Raw genomic sequence first — 20,418 nt, forward strand, 5'->3', positions numbered from 1 at the left:
TTATCATTTCTGTTTCCTATTTACCTTTTCATGTTTCTCTTGATTCTTGTACTTGAAAGTCAAATTATCTGTTCAGCTCTGATATTTTCTTCAAGAATGCTTAAAAGCCCACTATTTCATTGAGTATCCATATTTTCCTCTGAAGTATTATATTCAGTTTTTCTGGATTGGTTATTCTTGATTTTAATCCTACCTCCTTTGATCTCCAGAATATCGTATTTGAAGTCCTGTGATTCCAATGTAGAAGCTGCTAGATCTTGGATTATTCTGATTGTGTTTCCACAATACTCAAATTATTTCTTCCTTACACCTCATAATAGTTTCTCCTTGATGTGGGAAGTCTGGAATTTGACTATAATATTCCTAGGAGTTGTCATTTTGGCATCTTTTTCAAGAGACAGTTGGTGGAATCTTCCAATTTCTATTTTTCCCTCTGGTTCTAGAATATCAGGGAAGTTTTCCTTGATAATTTCTTGAAAGACGATGGCTAGCTTCTTTTCTTTTTCTTATAGTTTTCAGGTAGTCTAATAATTTTAAAATTATCTCTCCTGGATTTATTTTCTAGTTTAGTGGTTTTTCCAATGTGATATTTCACATTGCCTTCTATTTTTTTTCATTCTTTTGAATGTTTTATTATATCTTGATTTCTCACAGTCATTAGTTTCCTTTTGCTCCTCAGTATTTTTTTTTTGCTTTTTGGAGGGCAATTGGGGTTAAGGGACTTGCCCAATATCACACAGCTAGTTTTTGTGTTAAATGTCTGAGGCCGGATTTGAACTCAGGTCCTCCTGACTCCAGGGCTGCTACTCTATTCACTGTGCCACCTACTTAGTCTACTTTTAAGGTGTTATTTTCTTCAGTGTTTTTGGGGTCTCCTTTAGGAATCTGTTAACTAGTTGTTCATGATATTTTTTTGCTTTTTTTAGGGGGGGCAATTGGGGTTAAGTGACTTGCCCAGGGTCACATGGCTAGTATTTGTGTTGTGTCTGAGGCCAGATTTGAACTCCTGACTCCAGGGCTGGTGCTCTATTCACTGTGCCACCTAGCCACCCCTTGTGATTATCTTGCATCACTCTCATTTATCTTCCTAATTTTTCCTCTACTTCTCTTACTTGATTTTTAAAATTGTTTTTGAGCTCTATTATGGCCTGTGTCCAATTCATAATTTTTTTGGAGGTTTTTAATGCAGGAGTGTTGACTTCATTATCTTATGGTTCTATATTTTGATCTTTGTCATCAAAGAAGGTTTCTATAGTCTGATTCCTTTTCCTTAGTTTTTTTTTTTCATTTTCTCTAGCCAATTTCTTGGCTTTTGAACTCTCTGCCATGATATAACTCTGCTTCCAGAATGGAGAGTGCTGTGTCCCAAATTTCTGTCATTTTGTACAGCTGATATCAGAACTACCTCTAGGCACCTGCCCCAGAACAGTGAGGGTAGTTTCCTCTCTACAGTCAGCACATGCTCTGCCATGCCAACAGTCTTCCTCATGCCAGGACTACCACCCAAGACTGGAACCAAGAAGCAAGCAGGTCAAAGCAAGAGAATCCTACCTCAGGGCCAGCAAAGAGATTCCCAAAATTGCTCTCTGACCAGCCTCTTGGTCCCTGTACCATCCATAGGGTTGGAACTGCAGAAGTAGCCACCATTGTTGCTGCTTTAGTTACCACCACCTTCACCACCATGGAAGCAGGAGCTGAACTTCACTCTTCTCTCACCCAGGTCCAACAGTTTCTCTATTGACCTTTTACTTTGTCTTTGGTGTTTGTAAATTGAGGTTTGAAAACCGCTAAACCTGCCAGTGGTTAAATCCCTGGAGGTATACCCTGGCCTGATTTGTGCCAATGCAATCCTCGTGGGACTGGTTTCTGCTCCCAGCATAGTGAGATATATCCTTCCTTTCAGCCTGTCTTCAGTCAGAGACTGTCATCAGTGGAAGATTTGTTTTACACTGTCATTTTTTGTGTTTTGTAGGTCTAAAATTTGTTTAGAATAATTTTTTTTTACCGATATTGATCCACCGTCTTGGCTCATCTACCTAATCTCTAGAAAACATTTAGAACTCTTGACATCAGGTTTGCCCTCACTACGCATTACTACTGTCCTTTATACTGGTCTGTACATCAGCTAACTCACTAGATCTAAAGAATCAAGGAATGCATTTGCAATATATCCAGTTGTCTTTTTAATGCCTCTTCTCAGGGTAGCATTTGATTTCCTTGAACTTGGTAACACTTTAATGCTAATTCAGTTTTGAAAACAGTAGAGAAAACACTCAACAGTCAATGATATTCTTCAACAATTTTGATTTTAGGAAATTGAGAGCAATGCATTAAAAAAGAATGCTTTTCAATAATTCATAATTTCTTAAACATTCACATCCATCACAGTTTAAAAGAACAATCTGTCCCAATAACTCTGTTGGAAAGGTACTTATTTGTTTAGACAGATGGTCATGGCCCCAGGTTCATTCTCTTGTTTAAATGTAAAATTTGTTTTTTGTTTTAAGAGCCAAATGAGGAAAAAAGAGTTTTCTGTGCAACAGCTTGTTTTCTGTCTACAGTTAAGGAGACTCCATGTGAGAAATCAGTCATTAGTTATGACTCCTGTACAGAATTTTTAGTTTTTTTTGCACCAAGAATACATTATCCACCTGATTTGTGATGTTTTACTCTCAAAATTGTCATAAAGACTAACTGCTTAAGTTTATGTCATAATGGTGCCTTTTTGAAAAGTCAACAACACAGAAATTATAGAAATTAATATTAATAATTATAACTAGTAACTATTAACCAAGCATATGATGGTGATATGTACAGCAAAATTAATTATCATGTAATAAGCTTGTGATCTTATGCTGGAACTGTTTATGTATTTTTCCCTGATATTTCACACTTTTCTACTAAAACTGATCTTTTTGTACAATAGCACTTGTGCCTTAGTGAAATTAGAGATGGAATTTCGAGGTATACAACATTTTAAACAGGTTTTTTGTTGTTTGTTTTAATAATTGATTGAAAACTGTCCATCTTGTATAAAAAGATAGACAATATTCTCCAATGGAGAAAACATGTCTCTGGAAGACAAAAGGTCTGAATTCTAATCCTCCTTAGTTTTCTGCTTCTATGACCTGGGCAAGCCACTAAACCTCTACTTGTTTCCAATTCCTTCTCTCTAGTTCAGGGAGAAGAATACTCACATGCCTCAGAGGAATTATTTGAAGAAAAAACTTCAACAATATTTTAAAGTTTAATGAAAATATGAAATCCTAGGAAACATTTTATACATTAAGCACAAAGCTATTCTGGTTTTACAAAACAACTTTTATATTATCTTTTTTTCAGTTTTCCATTTCCAAAATTATTTTGGGAGATTTCCCCCTCTTTTTGTGTTGTTGTTGAGGCATTTCAGTCAGGTCTGACTCTCGATGAACCCATTTGGGGTTTTTTTGGCAGAGATGTCAAAGTGGTTTTCCACACTTCTTCAGTTCACTTTACAGCTGAGGAAACTGAGGCAAATACAGTTAAATAACTTGCCAAGGGGCACACAGCTATTTAATGTCTGAGGCTATATTTGAACACAGGTCCTCCTGACTCTAGAACCAGTACTCTATCCACTGTGATATTTTACCTGCCCATTTATCCCATTAAGATTATAAATTATATTTGTAGACAAATGTATTTTAGGCACTATCTTAAGGTTGATTATTTACTGTACTTTGTTCACCACACTTCCAGACTGCACTTATTTTTAAAAACCCATAGTCTCTATTGATTCTGATATTTCTGGGTACTAGATCATGAAATCATTGCTTTCACTATAGATCCCACTTAAGTGACTTATATGTAATAAGCACTCACCAAATAGAGTGCCTTCTGAATTTTTGCATAATATCCTTGTGGACAATACAAAGAGATAAAGACTTACTGATATTTTAATTTAAAGGATTTTTAATGATTTGAAAGTCTTCAATCTAAAATTGGTCATTTATGGTTCAGTCTCACCATGGATAGGGATCTCTAAGTGTGTGATTTTTCAACTTAACATTTTTTTAAAATCTGATTTAGATGAAGACTTAGATGGAATACACAACTACTTGCACAATTACTCAAACTAGAGTAAGTCAATGTGATTAAAAAAAAGCTAGAATTCTGCGTTGAATCTTCACTTTTCAAAGTGATTGGCACACAGTAAGCTCTTAACACAATGTTTATGGGGTTGATGATGAGTCTAATAGGATGAAATTTAATAGATATAAATATATTCCTATATTGGTTCAAAAAAAAAACCAACCTTACAAGTAGATGATTAGTGAGGACAATCCAGAAAACAGTTGAAAAAAAAAAAGATCTAGGGGTATTAATGGGTTACAAGCTCATTTTGAAGTACCAGTATGATAAGGCATAGATAAAAATGGAAAGAAAATCTTAATCTGCCTTAAGACAGTTATAATGTGGAGAAGGATGAAAGAGACAGTCATTGAATTCTGCCTTCATGAAACAATATACCGTGTTTCCCCGATAATAAGACACTGTCTTATTAATTTTTTTGGACAGAAAAACAACAGAGGGCTTATTTTCAGGGGAGGGCTTATTTTAATGAACATTGACAGCAATTTTAATAAACAGGTAAATGTGAACAAAAAAATGTACCAGCAAGCAAATCACTGGGGAAGAACAGGATGACGTGCTCACTGCTGCAGTTCTGATTGGATGCAGCTCGGAGCGCTGTGTGTTTCACGAGGGGTGGGGGTGGGGTGCATACAGAGGGTACCGTAATGTAGCGTGTAGCGCAGGGGATTCACTACAGTAGCAATCTCAATAGGGCTTATTTTTGGGGGGAGGGCTTATTTTAGAGGAATCTTGCACAGTAAGGGGAGGGCTTATTTTCAGGATAAGTCTTATTATCGGGGAAACACGCGGTATGGAATTTTGGGTTTAGTTCTTTGTGGCACATATTAACATCCTTGATCAAAGGCTGCATATCCTTTGAATTAAATTATTGTCCTGGTTTTGATGCTTGTTCTTTGCCCAGTGTTATGGGGCTAACATTTTTTAATATAACAAGAGAAACTTATCACTGCACTTGAGGAATATTTGTATTGGAGTTATTTACAGCTATGTTTTCCTTGGAAACCTGGTATACAGATGTGATTTTTGTTGCCTTCTCTACCCCACTCCAAACCTTACTTGGTCACCATCCCTGTTCAAGTGTGAGTACTAAAGAATTTTTTTTTCTTTTCCTCTCTAAAATCTTTAATCTTAAACCTATTCCCCAGAAAATTCTTCATCCTGGAATAATTTTACAACCCTACAGTTCAAATCTTTTTAGTACCCTCCATCCCTGCAGACACTGCCTCCAATTGGATGGCTCTTTCTAGAATTTTTACTTAAGAAGGGGCTGCAAACCATACATGTCTTCATTTTCCCGATTTTCACTCTGGACTTCTCATTTTCTATGATTCCTTAATGCCTAAATAAGTGTAGTATATGAATGTAATGGAATACTATTTTACAATAAGAAATGAGGAGCACATGGACTTCATAATAACCTGAAAGGACTTATATAAAGTTATGCTGTGTGAAGAGAGCAGAACCAGGAGAACTTTGTATATAATTACAGACACAGCATATCTGTGATGATTAATTTTGACAGACTGGTCTCCTCTATGCAATGCAAGGCTATAAGACACCTCCAAAAGATGATGGAAAAGGATATCCACATTCAGAGAAAAGAACTACAGAGTTTAAATGCAGATTGAAGGAAACTACTGGCTTGCTCTCTTTAGTGTTTTGTGTTTTTTTTTGTTCCTTCTTTCTCATTGTTTACTCCATTTTTTATAACTCTTCTTTATAACTTGACTAATGTTTCATGTGGATGTATTATAGAACCTATATTGGATTACATGCTGCCATAGGGGGAGGAGGAAAGGAAGGGGGAGATTTGGAACTCAAGGGATTATGGAATTAAATGTTGTAAACCAAAAGTAAATAAATTAATTATATTAAAAATATGCTCCCTTATTGTATATCTTCAAATTGTCGCTCACCCCAAAAGTTTCAGCTTCCTTTTATGTGTTTTCTTTTTTATTAGAATGCAAGCTCCTTGAGAGTAGGGACTGCTTTTATTTTTCCTTGTATTTGTATATTAATTGTTTAGCATAGTACCTGTAATATAGTAAAGCTTAATAAATATTTCTTGACTGACTGATTAGCATAAAATACATATAACTATTGTTTAGGAAACTAATAACTAAAATTTAAATTTTAATTATAAGCATCCTTAATGGCAAGCAAAGTAGTACTTTTCTTGTTTCAGCTATTCAAATGCCTTTGAGCCTTGCCATGGATTGTATCAAGAGTCTTTGTGGGAAATAGTATACATTGTGTTGCCATTAATACGCCTAAGGGAATTTGAAATCCTTCCCTGCCCCCAATAGGCCTACAGTAATTTGAAAATCTTCCCTGCTCTTACAGGGCCTAAAGCAATCTCACAGAATCCAAGGTGGGGGGAAGTTGCTGAAAGAGTGGAAAAGGAAGGGTTGAATAGGAAGGAGCAGTACAGAGGAGTTGGAGCAGAGCTGGGAGCTGGGCAAGAGCTAACAGAGAGAATCTTTGTGATGTTAGGACTCTGTTCTGTATTAATGTTACTTTTTCGGACTGAGGCATTCTGTCCGTTAATTTATGCCTTTTTTTTTTTTTTTGCTTTTTGGAGGGCAATCGGGGTTAAGTGACTTGCCTAAGGTCACATGGCTAATGTTTGTGTTAAGTGTCTGAGGCTGGATTTAAACTCAGGTCCTCCTGACTCCAATGCTGGTGCTCTATTCACTGTGCGACCTAGCCACCCCAATTTATGTACTTTGACAGACAGAAGCATTCTGTTGATTTGTGCTGATTTCTCAGACAGAAAGTGAATTGAGATGATAGTGCTGGTGATGCTTGTAAATATTGTTGTAGCTCTGTTAAGTTTTATGTGTGTAAATATTCTTGTAGCCCTCTTGAGCTTTGCTTTCCTAGAAACAGAAACTGCAAAGAGCTTGGAGTGGAGCAGTTCCTGTTTACTGAAATATGTAACATGGGCAAGAGCTGCTTACATATGAATCCAGGCAACAGTCGAGTGAATTCAGGCAAGGTCTGAGAGCACTCAGATCATGAAGAAGAAGCAGCCCATTGAGGAGGAGCTTTGGGGTTTGGAAGTCTGCCTCAAATTAAGATTAAAGGGGTCTTTATTTGAATACTCTCTATTAATTGATGAGATTTATAACTTACTGTGACCGAGATATGGATGGTGTTTGTACTTTTTGCTATCCCTTAAGGATGATTGGAAGCCAGTCTCTAGTCAAGGTGAAAGATGACTTTATTTGGATACTGTGTATAGATTGCGAACAATATAACTTATTGAATGATATATATTTTTTTAAGATTTTGTGGCCAACTTAGTAATAAGTTGCTATGTTATGCTTTGGTTTCTTGAATGTTATTCTTTGATTTACTGCTGAATGCATAGAGATTTCACCATAGTATGCAATTAGAATCTCTACATTATCCACAGAAGCAGTCCTCAGGAGACCTGGTCATGATTGGCTTTATAGTGTCTGGTTACATAAAGCACATACATCATACTCCATTTTTTGAAAACAGTTTTGCTGGTTCAAATGCAAATTGAAAGTCTTGTTTTGGGCCTTGACTGTTCTAGTTAATCCTAGATATCCAAGCTCAACATAACTTATATTTAAACTATTTCTCAGTTTTTTAAGAACTTTAACTTCTGTGTGGAATTAGTAAGTGTTGCCATCTGGTATGTTTGGTTCTGGCAATGTACAACTAACTCAACTCTATTTGAGATTTTTTTTCCTATAATACTTACCCTCTTAATCCAATCCAGGAGATTTCTACCACTGATCAGTTATTGCTAAATCTATATCTGAACATCCATTAAAAGATCAATCTTTAATATACTTTATCATGCACCAAAATGAATTTTCAAGTTTAAAAGAAAAATAAAATATTTTGAATACTACTATGAAACATAATTCTTAATAGCCCTATATTATAGCAGATAGGGTGATAGATTACAATCAGAAAACTTCTAATTGAGTGTGGTTTCCAAAACTTGGAGGAGTTTTGAAGAAGTGAGACTATGGAAATAACACTTAAACATTATGATATTTAGTTTTGTTGTTGAGTTGTTTCAGTTATGTCCAACTATCATGACCCCATTTAGGGTGCTCTTTGACAAAGGAACTGATGTGGTTTGCCATTTGCCTCTATCATATATTGAAGATATAAAACTTCAATGAGGCTCTTTCTCTATCTATCTATCTATCTATCTATCTATCTATCTATCTATCTGTATCTATATCTATAGGTACAGTAAAATGCCATATAGACACAAACCATAATGTGACTTGGATAAATTAGCTGGGACACTACTGTAAAATAATTACATTAACTAATTTATACAAGTATTTTAAACACTAAACAAAATTTTAATATATGTCCTCCCTTAAAAATATTTATTTTTTTGTGATTTGGTGAGTAGTTTGCAAGATATTCACACAAATTCTTTAATTCTTTATCATGAAACCACACATATAATGTATATTAAGCATACTTTTAATGAACAGTGCATTTTGCCAAATCTATATTTGAATATAGCCCATATATTTTCTTTTCTTTTTTTTTTAAGTAATTGGGATTAAGTAACTTGCTCAAGGTTAAACAGCCAGTTACTTCTGGGTGTGGTGATGAATATGTGAGCCTGGATTTGATCCCCAGGTCATCCTGACACTGGAGCCAGTGCTCTTACTCGCTGTGCTAACTGTCTGCCCCTAGCCCATATATTTTCAGTGGTGTTCATGAATTCCCAGATTAGTGACAGATTTTTATCTTAATCTGTTGGATACATTTTTTTTTTTACTTTTTGGAGAGGGGCATGCAGGGCAATTGAGGTTAAGTGACTTGCCCAAGGTCACATGACTAGTAAGTGTCAAGTGTCTGAGACTGGATTTGAACTCAGGTCCTCCTGACTCCTTTGCCAGTGATCTATTCATTGTGTCACATAGATGCCCCTTTTCTATACATATAAATTTTTTTTAGTCTTTATTAATTTGTTTACTTTTAGTTTACAAGATTCAATTCTACAATTCCTTGAGTTTCACATTTTCCCCCCTTCCCTCCCCTTCCTCCCTTCCATGGTGATATACAATCAAGTAAAGAATATCTTTCACATTAGACATTAGTCAGATTTTACAGAATGATTGTATCAGATGGAATGAACAATTGGAAAGAGAAAAACCCCACAAGAAAAAGAAAGAGAGCAGGTAGTTTGCTTAAATCTGCATTCAACCTCTGTTCTTTCTAGTTCTTTATTTGAATGTAGACATCTCTCTCCATCATGAGTCTTTCAGAGTTGCCTTATAACCCTGCATTGCTGAGAAGAGTCCATTCTATCAAAGTTGTTTGTCACACATACGTTGTGTCTGTAATTGTGTGCAAATTTCTCCTGGTTCTGTATTTCTCACTCAGCATCAGTTTGTATAAGCCACTCAAGGTAAATATGAAGTCCATCTGCTCCTCGTTTCTTATAGCACAATAGTATTCCATTACATTCATATACCACAATCTTTTTAGACATTCCCCAATTGATGAGCATCCCCCAATTTCCAACTCCTTGCCACCACAGAAAGAGCTGTTATGAATATTTTTATAAATATGTGTCTTCCTCCCACTTCTATGATCTCTTTGGGATACAACCCTAGAAGTGGTATTGCTGGGTCAAAGGGTATGAAATTACTTATAGTCCTTTGGCTGTAGTTCCAAATTGCTCTCCAGAATGGCTGAATCAATTCACAACTCCACCAACAATATACCAGTGTTCCAATTTGTCCATATCCTCTCCAGCATTTGTCATATTAGCCTGTTTTGTCATATTAGCCAATCTGACTGGTGAGATGTGGTACCTCAGAGTTGTTTTGATTTGCATTTCTCTAATCAATAGAGATTTAGAGCATTTTTTCATATGCTTATAGATATCTTTAATTTCTTCCTCTGAAAACTTCCTATTCATATCCTCTAACCATTTATCAATAGAGGAATGACTTTTACACTTTCCTCTTAATCTTGGTTACATTGGCTTTGTTTGTACAGAAGTTTTTCAATTTCATGGAATCAAAATTATCCATTTTGCATTTTATAATGCTCTCTAATTCTTATTTCATCATAAAGTCTTCCCCTTTCCATAAATCTGACAGATTAACTATTTCTTGCTTTCCCAGATTGCTTACAGTATCAGACGTTATACCTAGATCATCTACCAATTTAGACTTGATTTTGGTATATGGTGTTAGATAATGGTCTATGTCAAGTTTCTGCCATACTATATTCCAATTTTCCCAACAGTTTTTGTCCAATAGTGAGTTGTTATCCCCAAAACAGGGGTCATTGGGTTTATCAAGGAGTAGATTACTATAGCCATTGACTTCTGAGTCTTGTGTTCCCAATCTATTCCATTGATCCACTGCTCTATTCCTCAGCCAGTACCAAGTAGTTTTGATGACTGGTGCTTTATAATACAGATCAAAATTTTTTAAAGGTAGGTCACCTTCCCTTGCATTTCTTTTCATTAATTCCCTTGATATTCTAGATCTTTTGTTCTTCCAAATGAATTTTGTTACTATTTTTTTCTAGTTTTATAAAGTAATTTTGTGGTAAATTGATTGGAATGGAACTACATATGTAATTTAATTTAGGTAAAATTGTCATTTTTTTATATTAGGTCAACCCAGCCACTAACAATTGATGTTTTTCCAATTAGTAAGATCTGACTTTATTTGCGTGAAAAGTGTTTTGTAGTTGTGTTCATATAGATCCTGGGTTTGTTTTGGCAGGCAGATGCCCAAATATTTTATAATGTCTACAGTAACTTTAAATGGGATTTCTCTTTCTAACTCTTGCTGTTGGATTTCATTAGACATATATAGGAATACTGAGGATTTATGTGGGTTTATTTTATATCCTGCAACTTTGCCAAATTTATTTATTGTCTCAAGTAGTGTTTTACTTGACTCTCTAGGATTCTCTAAATATATCATCAGATCATGGGCAAAGAGTGATAGCTTGCTTTCTTCTTTTCCTAGTTTGATTTCTTTTTTTTTCCTCTAATTGCTACTGTTAACATTTCTAGTACCAGACTTAATAAGAAGGGTTATAGTGGATGCCATTGTTTCCCCCCTGATCTTATTGGAAAAGTTTCTAGCTTATCCCCATTACGTGTAATACTTGCTGATGGCTTTAAATAGATGCTACCTCTTATTTTAAGGAAGGCTCCATTTATTCCTATACTTTCTAGTGGTTTTAACAGGAATGGATGTTGTACTTTGTCAAAAGCCTTTTCTGAATCGGTTGAGATAATCATGTGGTTTCTGCTAATTTTATTGTTGAATATGATAAATTATACTGACGGTTTTCCTAATATCAAACCATCTTTGCATTCCTGGAATAAATCCTACAAGATCAAAATGTATTATTCTTGTGATATGCTGCTGTAGTCTTTTTGCTAATATTTTATTTAAAATTTTTGCATCCATATTCATGAGGGAAATTAATTTTCTTTCTCTTTTTTATCTCTTACTGAAATAGGTATCAGTACCATATTTGTGTCATAAGAAGAATTTGGTAGGACTCCTTCACTATTTTACCCAAATAGTTTGTAGAGTATTGTAATCAATTGTTCTTTAAATGTTTGATAGAGTTCACGAGTAAACCCATTGGGCCCTGGAGAATTTTTTCATAGGGAGTTCACAGATGGCTTGTTAAATTTCTTTTTCTGAGATGGGGTTATTTACACACTTTACTTCCTTTACCGTTAATCTGGGCAACTTATATTTTTGTAAATATTCATCAGTTTCACGAAGATTGTCAAATTTGTGTACATAAAACTGGGCAAAATAATTCCTATTTTTGTTTTAATTTCCTCTTCATTGGAAGTACATTCACCCTTTTCATTTTTGATACTCATAATTTGGTTTTCTTTCTTTTTTATCATATTGACTAAGGGTCTATCAATTTTATTGTTTTTTTCACAAAGCAGCTCAGATTTATTTATTAATTCAATAATTTTCTTAATTTCAATTTTATCAATCTCTCCTTTGGTTTTCAGTATTTCTAATTAATATTTAATTGGGGATTTTCAATTTGTTCTTTTTCTAGCTATTTCAATTGCATGCTCAATTCATTGACCTCCCTTTTCTCTAATTTATTCATGTATGAACTCAGGGATATAAAACTTCCCCTACGAACTGCCTTTGCTGCATCCCACAAATTTTGGCATGTTGTCTTATTATGGTAATTCTTTCTCTCTTTTTAGGTAATTGGGGTTAAGTAACTTTATCAAGGTTACATGGCCAGTTATTTTTCTGTGGGGGTCGAGTACCTGAGGCCTTAAGTGATCCCAGGTCTCCCAACACTGGGGCCGGCACTCTTACTCACAGTGCCACCTGGCCACCCCAGTGTATTACATACATACATACATATATATATATATATATATATATATATATATATTTGGAGGGCAGTTGGGCTTAAGTGACTTGGCCAAGGTCACACTGCTAGTTTTTGGGTTGTGTCTGAGGCCAGATTTGAACTCAGGTCCTCCTGACTCCAGGCCCAGTGCTCTATTCACTGTACCACCTAGCCACCCCTGTGGTAATTCTCTTGAATTAAGTTACTGATTGATTCTATAATTTCCTGTTTGACCCACCCATTCTTTAGGATTAAATTTTTTAGTTTCAAAATACTTTTTAGTCTATCTTTCCATGGCCCTTTATTGCATGTGATTTTTATTGCATCATTGTCTGAGAATGATACATTTAATATTTCTGCCTTTCTTCACTAAATTGTGAGGTTTTTATGCCCTAGTACATGGATGATTTTTGTGTAAGTTCCATTTGCCACTGAGAAGAAGGTATAATCTTTTTTAACCCAGTTAAAAAAAATTTTCTCCAGAGATCTATCATATCTAGCCTCTCTAAAATTCTATTCACCTCCTTAACTTCTTTCTTGTTTATTTTTAGTTTAGATTTATCAAGTTCAGAGAGGGAGAGATTAAGGTTTCCCACTAGTATAGTTTTGCTATCTATTTCTTCCTCCAATTCCCTTAACTTCTCCTCTAGGAATTTGGACACTACACCACTTGGTGCACATATGTTAAGTAATGACATTACTTCATTCTCACTGGTGCCTTTTACCAGGATATAGTTTCCTCCCTCATCTCTTTTAATGAGATCTATTATTCCTTTTGCTTTATCTGATATAAGAATTACTACCCCTTTTTTTCACTTTAGCTAAACTTAATATATTCTACTCCAGCCTTTTACCTTTACCCTCTGAGTATCCCTTTGTTTCCAATGTGTTTCTTGTAGACATCATATTGTAGGATTATGGTTTTTAATCCATTCTGCTATCCACCTCTGTTTTATGGGAGAGTTCATCCCATTCATGTTCACAGTTATGATTACTATCTGTCTCTTTCCCTCCATCCTATTCCCTCACTGTTTATGTTCTTCCTTCTCCCTTCCCCTTCTTAAGGGTTTTACTTTTGACCACCACCTCCCTCAGTATTCCCTCCCTGTGACCCCCCCTTCTTTACCTACCCTTTCCTCTTGCTAATATTTCCCTCCCTTCAAACCCCCTCCTTCTTATACCCTCCTTACTCCCTTTCCCGCCACTGCTTATTGGGCATAATGCATTTTTATACTTATCAGAGTATGTTATTCCCTCTTTGACAGCAAACAAATGAGAATAAATTTCACACAGTGCTCCTCTCCCTCCCTCCTTTCCCTGTATTATAATGAGATTTTTGTATCTTTTCACATTAGAATCTTAAACTTAATTGAATATGTTGATCCCTCTTTGACCAGAACCAATGAGAATAAAGTTCAAATGATGTTCATCTCCCTCTCTCCTTCTCTTCTACTATAGTATGTCTTTATGCCTCTTTGTATGGCATAATTAACCTTTTACTACCTCATCCTTTCCTTTTATCCCTTTAAACCCCTTAATAAGGTGTTTTTTTTAATTAACAGATTAGTTCATTTATACCAACACCTCTATCTATGTATATCCCTTTAAAAGGTACTGATAATCATATAAATTTCAATAATGACAGGTGTCAGTTTCTCATATAGGGATGTAGATTTTTTTTATTGCATCCCAAGTAATGTGCATGTGTGCATGAGTGTGCTTGTATGTGTGTGTGTGTGTGTGTGTGTGTTTTCCTTGTTTACTTTTTTGAGTAAGTCTTGTAATTTTTTGAGTCTTGTAATTGGAGATGAAATTTTCCATTGAACTCTGGCTTTTTCATCATGAAAGTCTGGAAGTCCCTTATTTCATTAAATGACCATCTCCTTGCCTGAAAGATTATGCTCAGTTTTTCTGGGTAGGTGATCCTTTGTGGCAGTCCTAGCTCTTTTGCCTTAAGAAATATCAAATTCCAATCCCTCCAATCTTTTCATGTAGAAGCTGCTAGGTCCTGTGTAATCCTGACTGTAGTTCCACAATAATTGAATTGTTTCTTTTTGTCTGCTTGCAGTATTTTCTCCTTAACCAAGTAATTCTATAATTTGGCTACAATATTTCTTGGAGTTTTCAATTTGGGATCGCTTTCAGGAGGAGTCCAGTGAATTCTTTCGATAACTATTTTACCTCCTGATTCTAGCACTTCAAGACAGTTTTCTTTGACAATCTCTTGGAGGGCGTTGTCCAGGCTCCTTTTTCTCATTGTGGCTTTCTGGTAGACCAATAATTTTTATCTCTTGGATCTGTTCTCCAGGTCAGTAGTTTTCCCGTGCGATATTTCATACTTTCTTCTAATTTTTCAATCTTCATGTTTTGCTTTTTCGACTCTTGGTGCCTCATAGAGTCCTGAGTTTCGATTTGACTAATTCTAATTTTTAGTGAATTATTCTCTTCCGTTAGTTTTTGAAGGTCCTTTTTAGGGAGGTATTTTCTCCAATTAGGTCACAAATTTAAGTTTTTAAGGACTTGTTTTCTTCAATGAGACTTTTTTCAATTTGATCACTGAAGATTTAAGTTTATCTTCTACCTCTCTAATTTGGGTTTTTAAATCTTTCTTGACCTCCTCCCAGAATGCTTTTTCGGCTTGAGACCAGTTCATATGTCCTTTTGTGGTCTCAGGTGTGAGTATAGATCCATGTTGTCCTCTGTATTTTGTTGTTCTTGCTCTCTACAATAAGCTCTGATCAATTTTCTTGCCTTCCCCTTCTCCTTCTCAGCTTCCTTCCTTCCCATTGTAATTTTCTTTTTCCTAATTTCACAGGCTGGGAGCTAAGGGCCTGGTTGTTGGCTTTGTATGCTATAAACTCTGGGTATTTAGACTGAGGCCAAGGCCAGAATTTTCAGTGTTTCCCCTGAGTTACCCTGAGGCTCACAGAATAACCTCTGGGGGAGGGGTGGTCTGGTCACTTCAGATTTCCACCTCTACGCCCCTGGGCTACAGCTCAGACAGGATCAGCAGGTGGCAGCAGGAAGCACTGATGCCTTCAGATTCCCCTGCTAGTGCGGAGGTCCACCTGGTCTTCTGTTGTTAGTACTTGTTGCCTCCAAGCCCTGGGCTTTGGGAGCTCTTGCTGTCTAGGTGAGGTGGAGCTTGTTGGGACCCCTCCCATTTTTGACTTCAGACTCCTTACTGCCTCAGTTGCACTCTTTCTCAATGACTCCTGCACGTGAGGGTATTTCCACTATTTCAGGCTTTTACTATGGTAGGACATTTATCTCTGGGTTTTCTTGGTCAGGGAGGCAGAATCAGAGCAGCTAGAGTTTACTTTGCCATCCTAGCCCCTGGAAAGCAGGCCGGGGCTTTTTAAACTTACAGGCTGTTGGGATGATAGCCCCAGGAGAAGCTGCTCTCTCTGCTGTGGTTCCTGTGCTTTCTCTTACCCAGCTCTGAGGCATCCTCCCATCCTGTGGTGAGACACTGGTGAGACAGCTGAGAATCCCCCTTGGGGTGGGTGAGTCTGGTGGCTGGGCCTCCTTCTCTCTCTGCTGTACCTGATGAAGATATCTCTATCTTGGGATGGCTAGGTGGCGCAGTGAATAGAGAACCAGTCCTGGACTCAGGAGGACCTGAGTTCAAATCCAGCCTCAGACACTTAACACACACACACAAAAACTAGCCATGTGACCTTGGGCAGGTCACTTAACCCCAATTGCCCTCCAAAAAAAAGCAAAAAATAAAAAAAAATATATCTATATCTTAAGATATACATGGACTTTTTTCTGAGAAGGGTTTAGTATACTTATGAGTGAAAAGGTTAGTTTCCCTAATAAAAAATAACTTTTTCCAATCTTAAGTACCACAATTTTATACTGTCCTCCCCAAGATAAGTAGGATTAAAAAAATCTTAATAGCAAAGACCAATATCTGCTTTTGTACTGATCTTCTTGCTATCACTACAATTTCAAGACAGGTGCTTATGCATTGTAAAGAAATTATTAATAACTTGTCCAGTAGCTAGTCCTTGTTTTCTAAGGAGTTATCTGGAAGTTTTGCAGCAATGATTTTTCATGTCTTTGCACTGCTCAACTTCACTGTTTCAACTGCATTTTGCTTTGATCAAATGATATAATATTTGTAAACTACTTGACATAGTGTTTGCACATGCTGTGCACCTAATAAATTCTTATTACTTTATACTTCTTTGCTTTCCCTTGTGATTCTATTTAGGATTAAAAGATCTCTGAGGGAGCAGAACCAAGATGGTGGAGTGAAAACAGGAACTCTGTGTGGCTCCTGCTCCAAACCCCTCCAATACTTGTAAAATATGACTCTAAACAAATTTTAGGGTTACATAACTCACAAAGTGACAGAGAAAAAAAAATATCTTACTGAAAGCAGCCTGGCAGGCCAACAGGAAGGGTATATCTCACCTAGCTGGGAGCTGAGTGCAGTCCCTCATGAATTCCACGTGACCATGGGTGTGGCCACAACCCACAGCACAGACTGACCAGAGTAAACTTCAGAACAGTGAATCACCAGCAGCTGTGGTGGTTTCCACACTTTTTAACCCATGAGCTTGTGAGGGCTGAAGAGAGGACAATCATCTCAGACCTCTGATAACATCTGAAAAATTCCTAGCAATGAGGGACATAGCTCTGTGAAATCTGGAAGCAGAGACCTACTGTAGCAAAGAGCTCAAAAGACAAGTAACTGGTTGGCAAGATGATCAAGCAATGGAAGTACAATCAGACCACAGAATCCCTTTTTTGGGGACAAAAAGGATCAAATCATGGAACCAGAAGAAGTAAATGATTTCAAAATTCCTGCATCAAAAGCTTCCAAGAAAAATAAGAGCTGGTTATAGGCCATGGAGGAACTCAAGAAGGATTTTGAAAATCAAATAAGAGAAGTGGAGGAAAAATTAGGAAGAAAAATGAGAATGATAAAAGAAAATCATGAAAAGAGAGTCAACAGCCTGATAAAGGAGATCCCCCCAATACTGAAAAAAATAACACCTTAAAAATAGACTAAGTCAAATGTCAAAAGAGTTCCAAAAAGTTAATGAAGAGAAGAATGTTTTAAAAAGTTGAATTGCCCCAATGAAAAAGAATTTAAAATAAAACTCAATGTGGAAAATAATTCCTTCAAAATTAGATTAGATCAAATGGAAGCTAATGACTTTATGAGAAATCAAGATATTATAAAACAGATCCAAACAAATAAAAAAATACAAGGCAATGTGAAATATCTCATTGGAAAAAATACTGATCTGGAAAATAGATCCAGGAATGATCATTTAAAAATTATCGGACTTCCTGAAAGATGTTATGGGAATGGGGATCTAAGATCTTCCCTGTCCATAGGCCCTTTGATTGGCTTAAGTAGCTCTGAGAGCCTTTCTTGATTTGAAAATATATTCTGCCCCCTAATAGGCTGAATGTGGTCACATGAATCCTGTTGTGGGCGCCTTGTTTTTCAGGAATGCCCACACCTTGATTCTTTGTGAGTGGGCAGTGGGTCAAGAGGGTTGTGACATTCTCTGAGCCAGGAGAAGGCTATATATACCTGATATGAGATTTAGTTTTGGGGCTCATTTTGAGAACAGTTATATCATTTCACCAGATCAGACTCTGTGTAGCTGTTGAGCCCCTGGCTTTGAAAACCCAGATGTTGGTGCTTCCCTCCCTGGTAACTGATTAGGTATAGATGAAATGGTCAGACATTTGGAAGCTTGTCTGCTGATGTTTTTCTGTATTTGTTGTCTGCTTGTAACTTGTTTGTATTCTCTGAAGTTTGGGGTGCTGACCTTTTCCCCCTGAACTAGGTGAATGACATGTTTGATTAAAACAAGATTGTTAACGCATTTTGAGTTGCTTTCCTTTAGAAAACCCAATCTAAGAACCTGTGTTGGCAGCCACCCAGGGTCTGCTAGGGTGCTTGCTGCTACAAAAACCATGATAAAAAACAAAACCTAGAAATCATACTTCAAGAAATTCTCAAGGAAAATTGCCCTGATATTCTAGAACCACAGGCAAAATAGAAATTAAAAGAATTCACCAATTGCTTCTTGAAAATTATCCTCCCCCCCCCCCAAAAAAAAACCTCCTAGGAAGGTCATAGCCAAATTCCAAAGTTCAAAGGTCAAGGAGAAAATATTACAAGCTGCCAGGAAGAAGCAATTTAAATATCGTGGAAACACAATCAGGATAACACAAGATCTATCAGTTTCTATAGTAAGGAATCAAAGGGCTTGGACTATAATATTATGGAGGTCAAATCAGCTAGGATTAAAACCAGGAATTACTTACCCAACAAAACTGAGTATAATGCTTCAGGGGAAAATATGGTCATTCAATGAAATAGAGGACTTTCAAGTATTCTTGATGTAAAAACCAGAGCTGAACAGAAAATTTGACTTTCAAATACAAGAAGTAAGAGAAGCATTAGAATGTAAACAGGAAAAAGAAATTATGAGGAACTTATTAAAGTTGAACTATTTATTTTCCTACATAGAAGAATGATAATTGTAACTCATGAGATTTTCTCCATATGAGGATTGTTGAAGGGAATATATATGTGTATACACACACATACACACACACACACACACATATATATATATATATATATATATATATATACATACATATCTATGTACATAGAGGAGGGTTTATGTGTGTATAAATAATTATGTGAGTCTGTAAAAAGAAAAAATCACCAAAACTCTTGAAGTTCCCCATACCAACAATTGCAATAATATCTCTAAAATCATTGATGTGTGTTCTTTAAAGGTAAATATTTTTTGCATAGATGTGAACTAATGTCTATTCTTAAAAAGCAACACATCTAAAACATAATAAAGTTATGATGAAACCTATATGTTTGGCAAAAGATTCAGCATTTAACTGGCAAGAATTAATTAAAATTGGAGGAATCAACTCCAATACCCACTATTTTTCCAAGGTCAGACTTCAGAGACAGCTATTCTACTAAAAGAGCACTGTCCTGATCATCCCTCTCTTAAAATGATATTAAAATCATTATTGCCTTCATCAATTTTACAATACAAGTGATCTTTTCCACAAAAATCCTGCCAATGGGATTGACCAAGGGACTTAACCATACACTTCAAATATTAAGAAATCTGTTGGAATGTGAACTCCTTCAAAGCAGAGACTTTTTTTGCCATTTTTTTGCATCCCAATGATTTATCCCAGTGCCTAGAAAATAATAGGTATGTAATAAAATTTTTTTGAATGACTATCATCATGCAAAGGATTTATGTACAGGGTCAATGATTGATTACATAGGTTGTCAAAGGATCTGGGCAGATAAAGGTGAAATGATTCATCATCATTAGTTTTGTTACTCAGGGTTAATATTTTTTTTTCATCATTGAAACCTATTAAACAAAGGAAAACTCAAAATGGCCCTCTGTCTTATGGAATTCCTATCTACATGAGAAAGAACAGTGACAGAGTAAAGGAAAGAAAGGTAAAGGGACCTAAGAATCATACACATTTTTATCTACCATGAATATAAATTTAACCTTGTCTTGCTTTTGATGAACAAATACCAAAAGGAATATCATAAAGATAAATTCATACCATGTACCAAACTCCATTTAAGAATTGCAGAGATTAGAGGGAGGGCAAGAGGGAGGAATAAAAAGACAGAGACACATATTTTAAAAGCATTTGATATGGCCATGCACTGTGCGAACTTCTTTAGAAATATCTCATGTCTTATGTGTATGTGTCTATATGTGAAAAAATTGATGAAGTGTTCTGAATTAAATCAACATAATTTACTGATTGTTAAACTCAGTGTAAGGGGATTCTAGGAAAGGAAGGAAGAAAGGAAGAAAGAAAGAAAGAAAGAAAGAAAGAAAGAAAGAAAGAAAG

At 35.9% G+C, this 20,418-nt stretch overlaps 1 pseudogene; it reads right to left on the minus strand.

Annotated features, from left to right (window-relative positions):
* Nucleotides 1–14,776, minus strand: part of LOC138146711 (kanadaptin-like) — a 169,217-nt pseudogene extending 154,441 nt beyond the window's left edge.
* Nucleotides 14,777–20,418: the final 5,642 nt, after the last annotated feature.

Source organism: Petaurus breviceps, unplaced genomic scaffold (genome assembly GCF_028583685.1).
Source record: "Petaurus breviceps papuanus isolate PSGF00001 unplaced genomic scaffold, PetGlider_PUasm1.0 90769, whole genome shotgun sequence".
NCBI classification, from domain to species: Eukaryota; Metazoa; Chordata; class Mammalia; order Diprotodontia; family Petauridae; genus Petaurus; species Petaurus breviceps.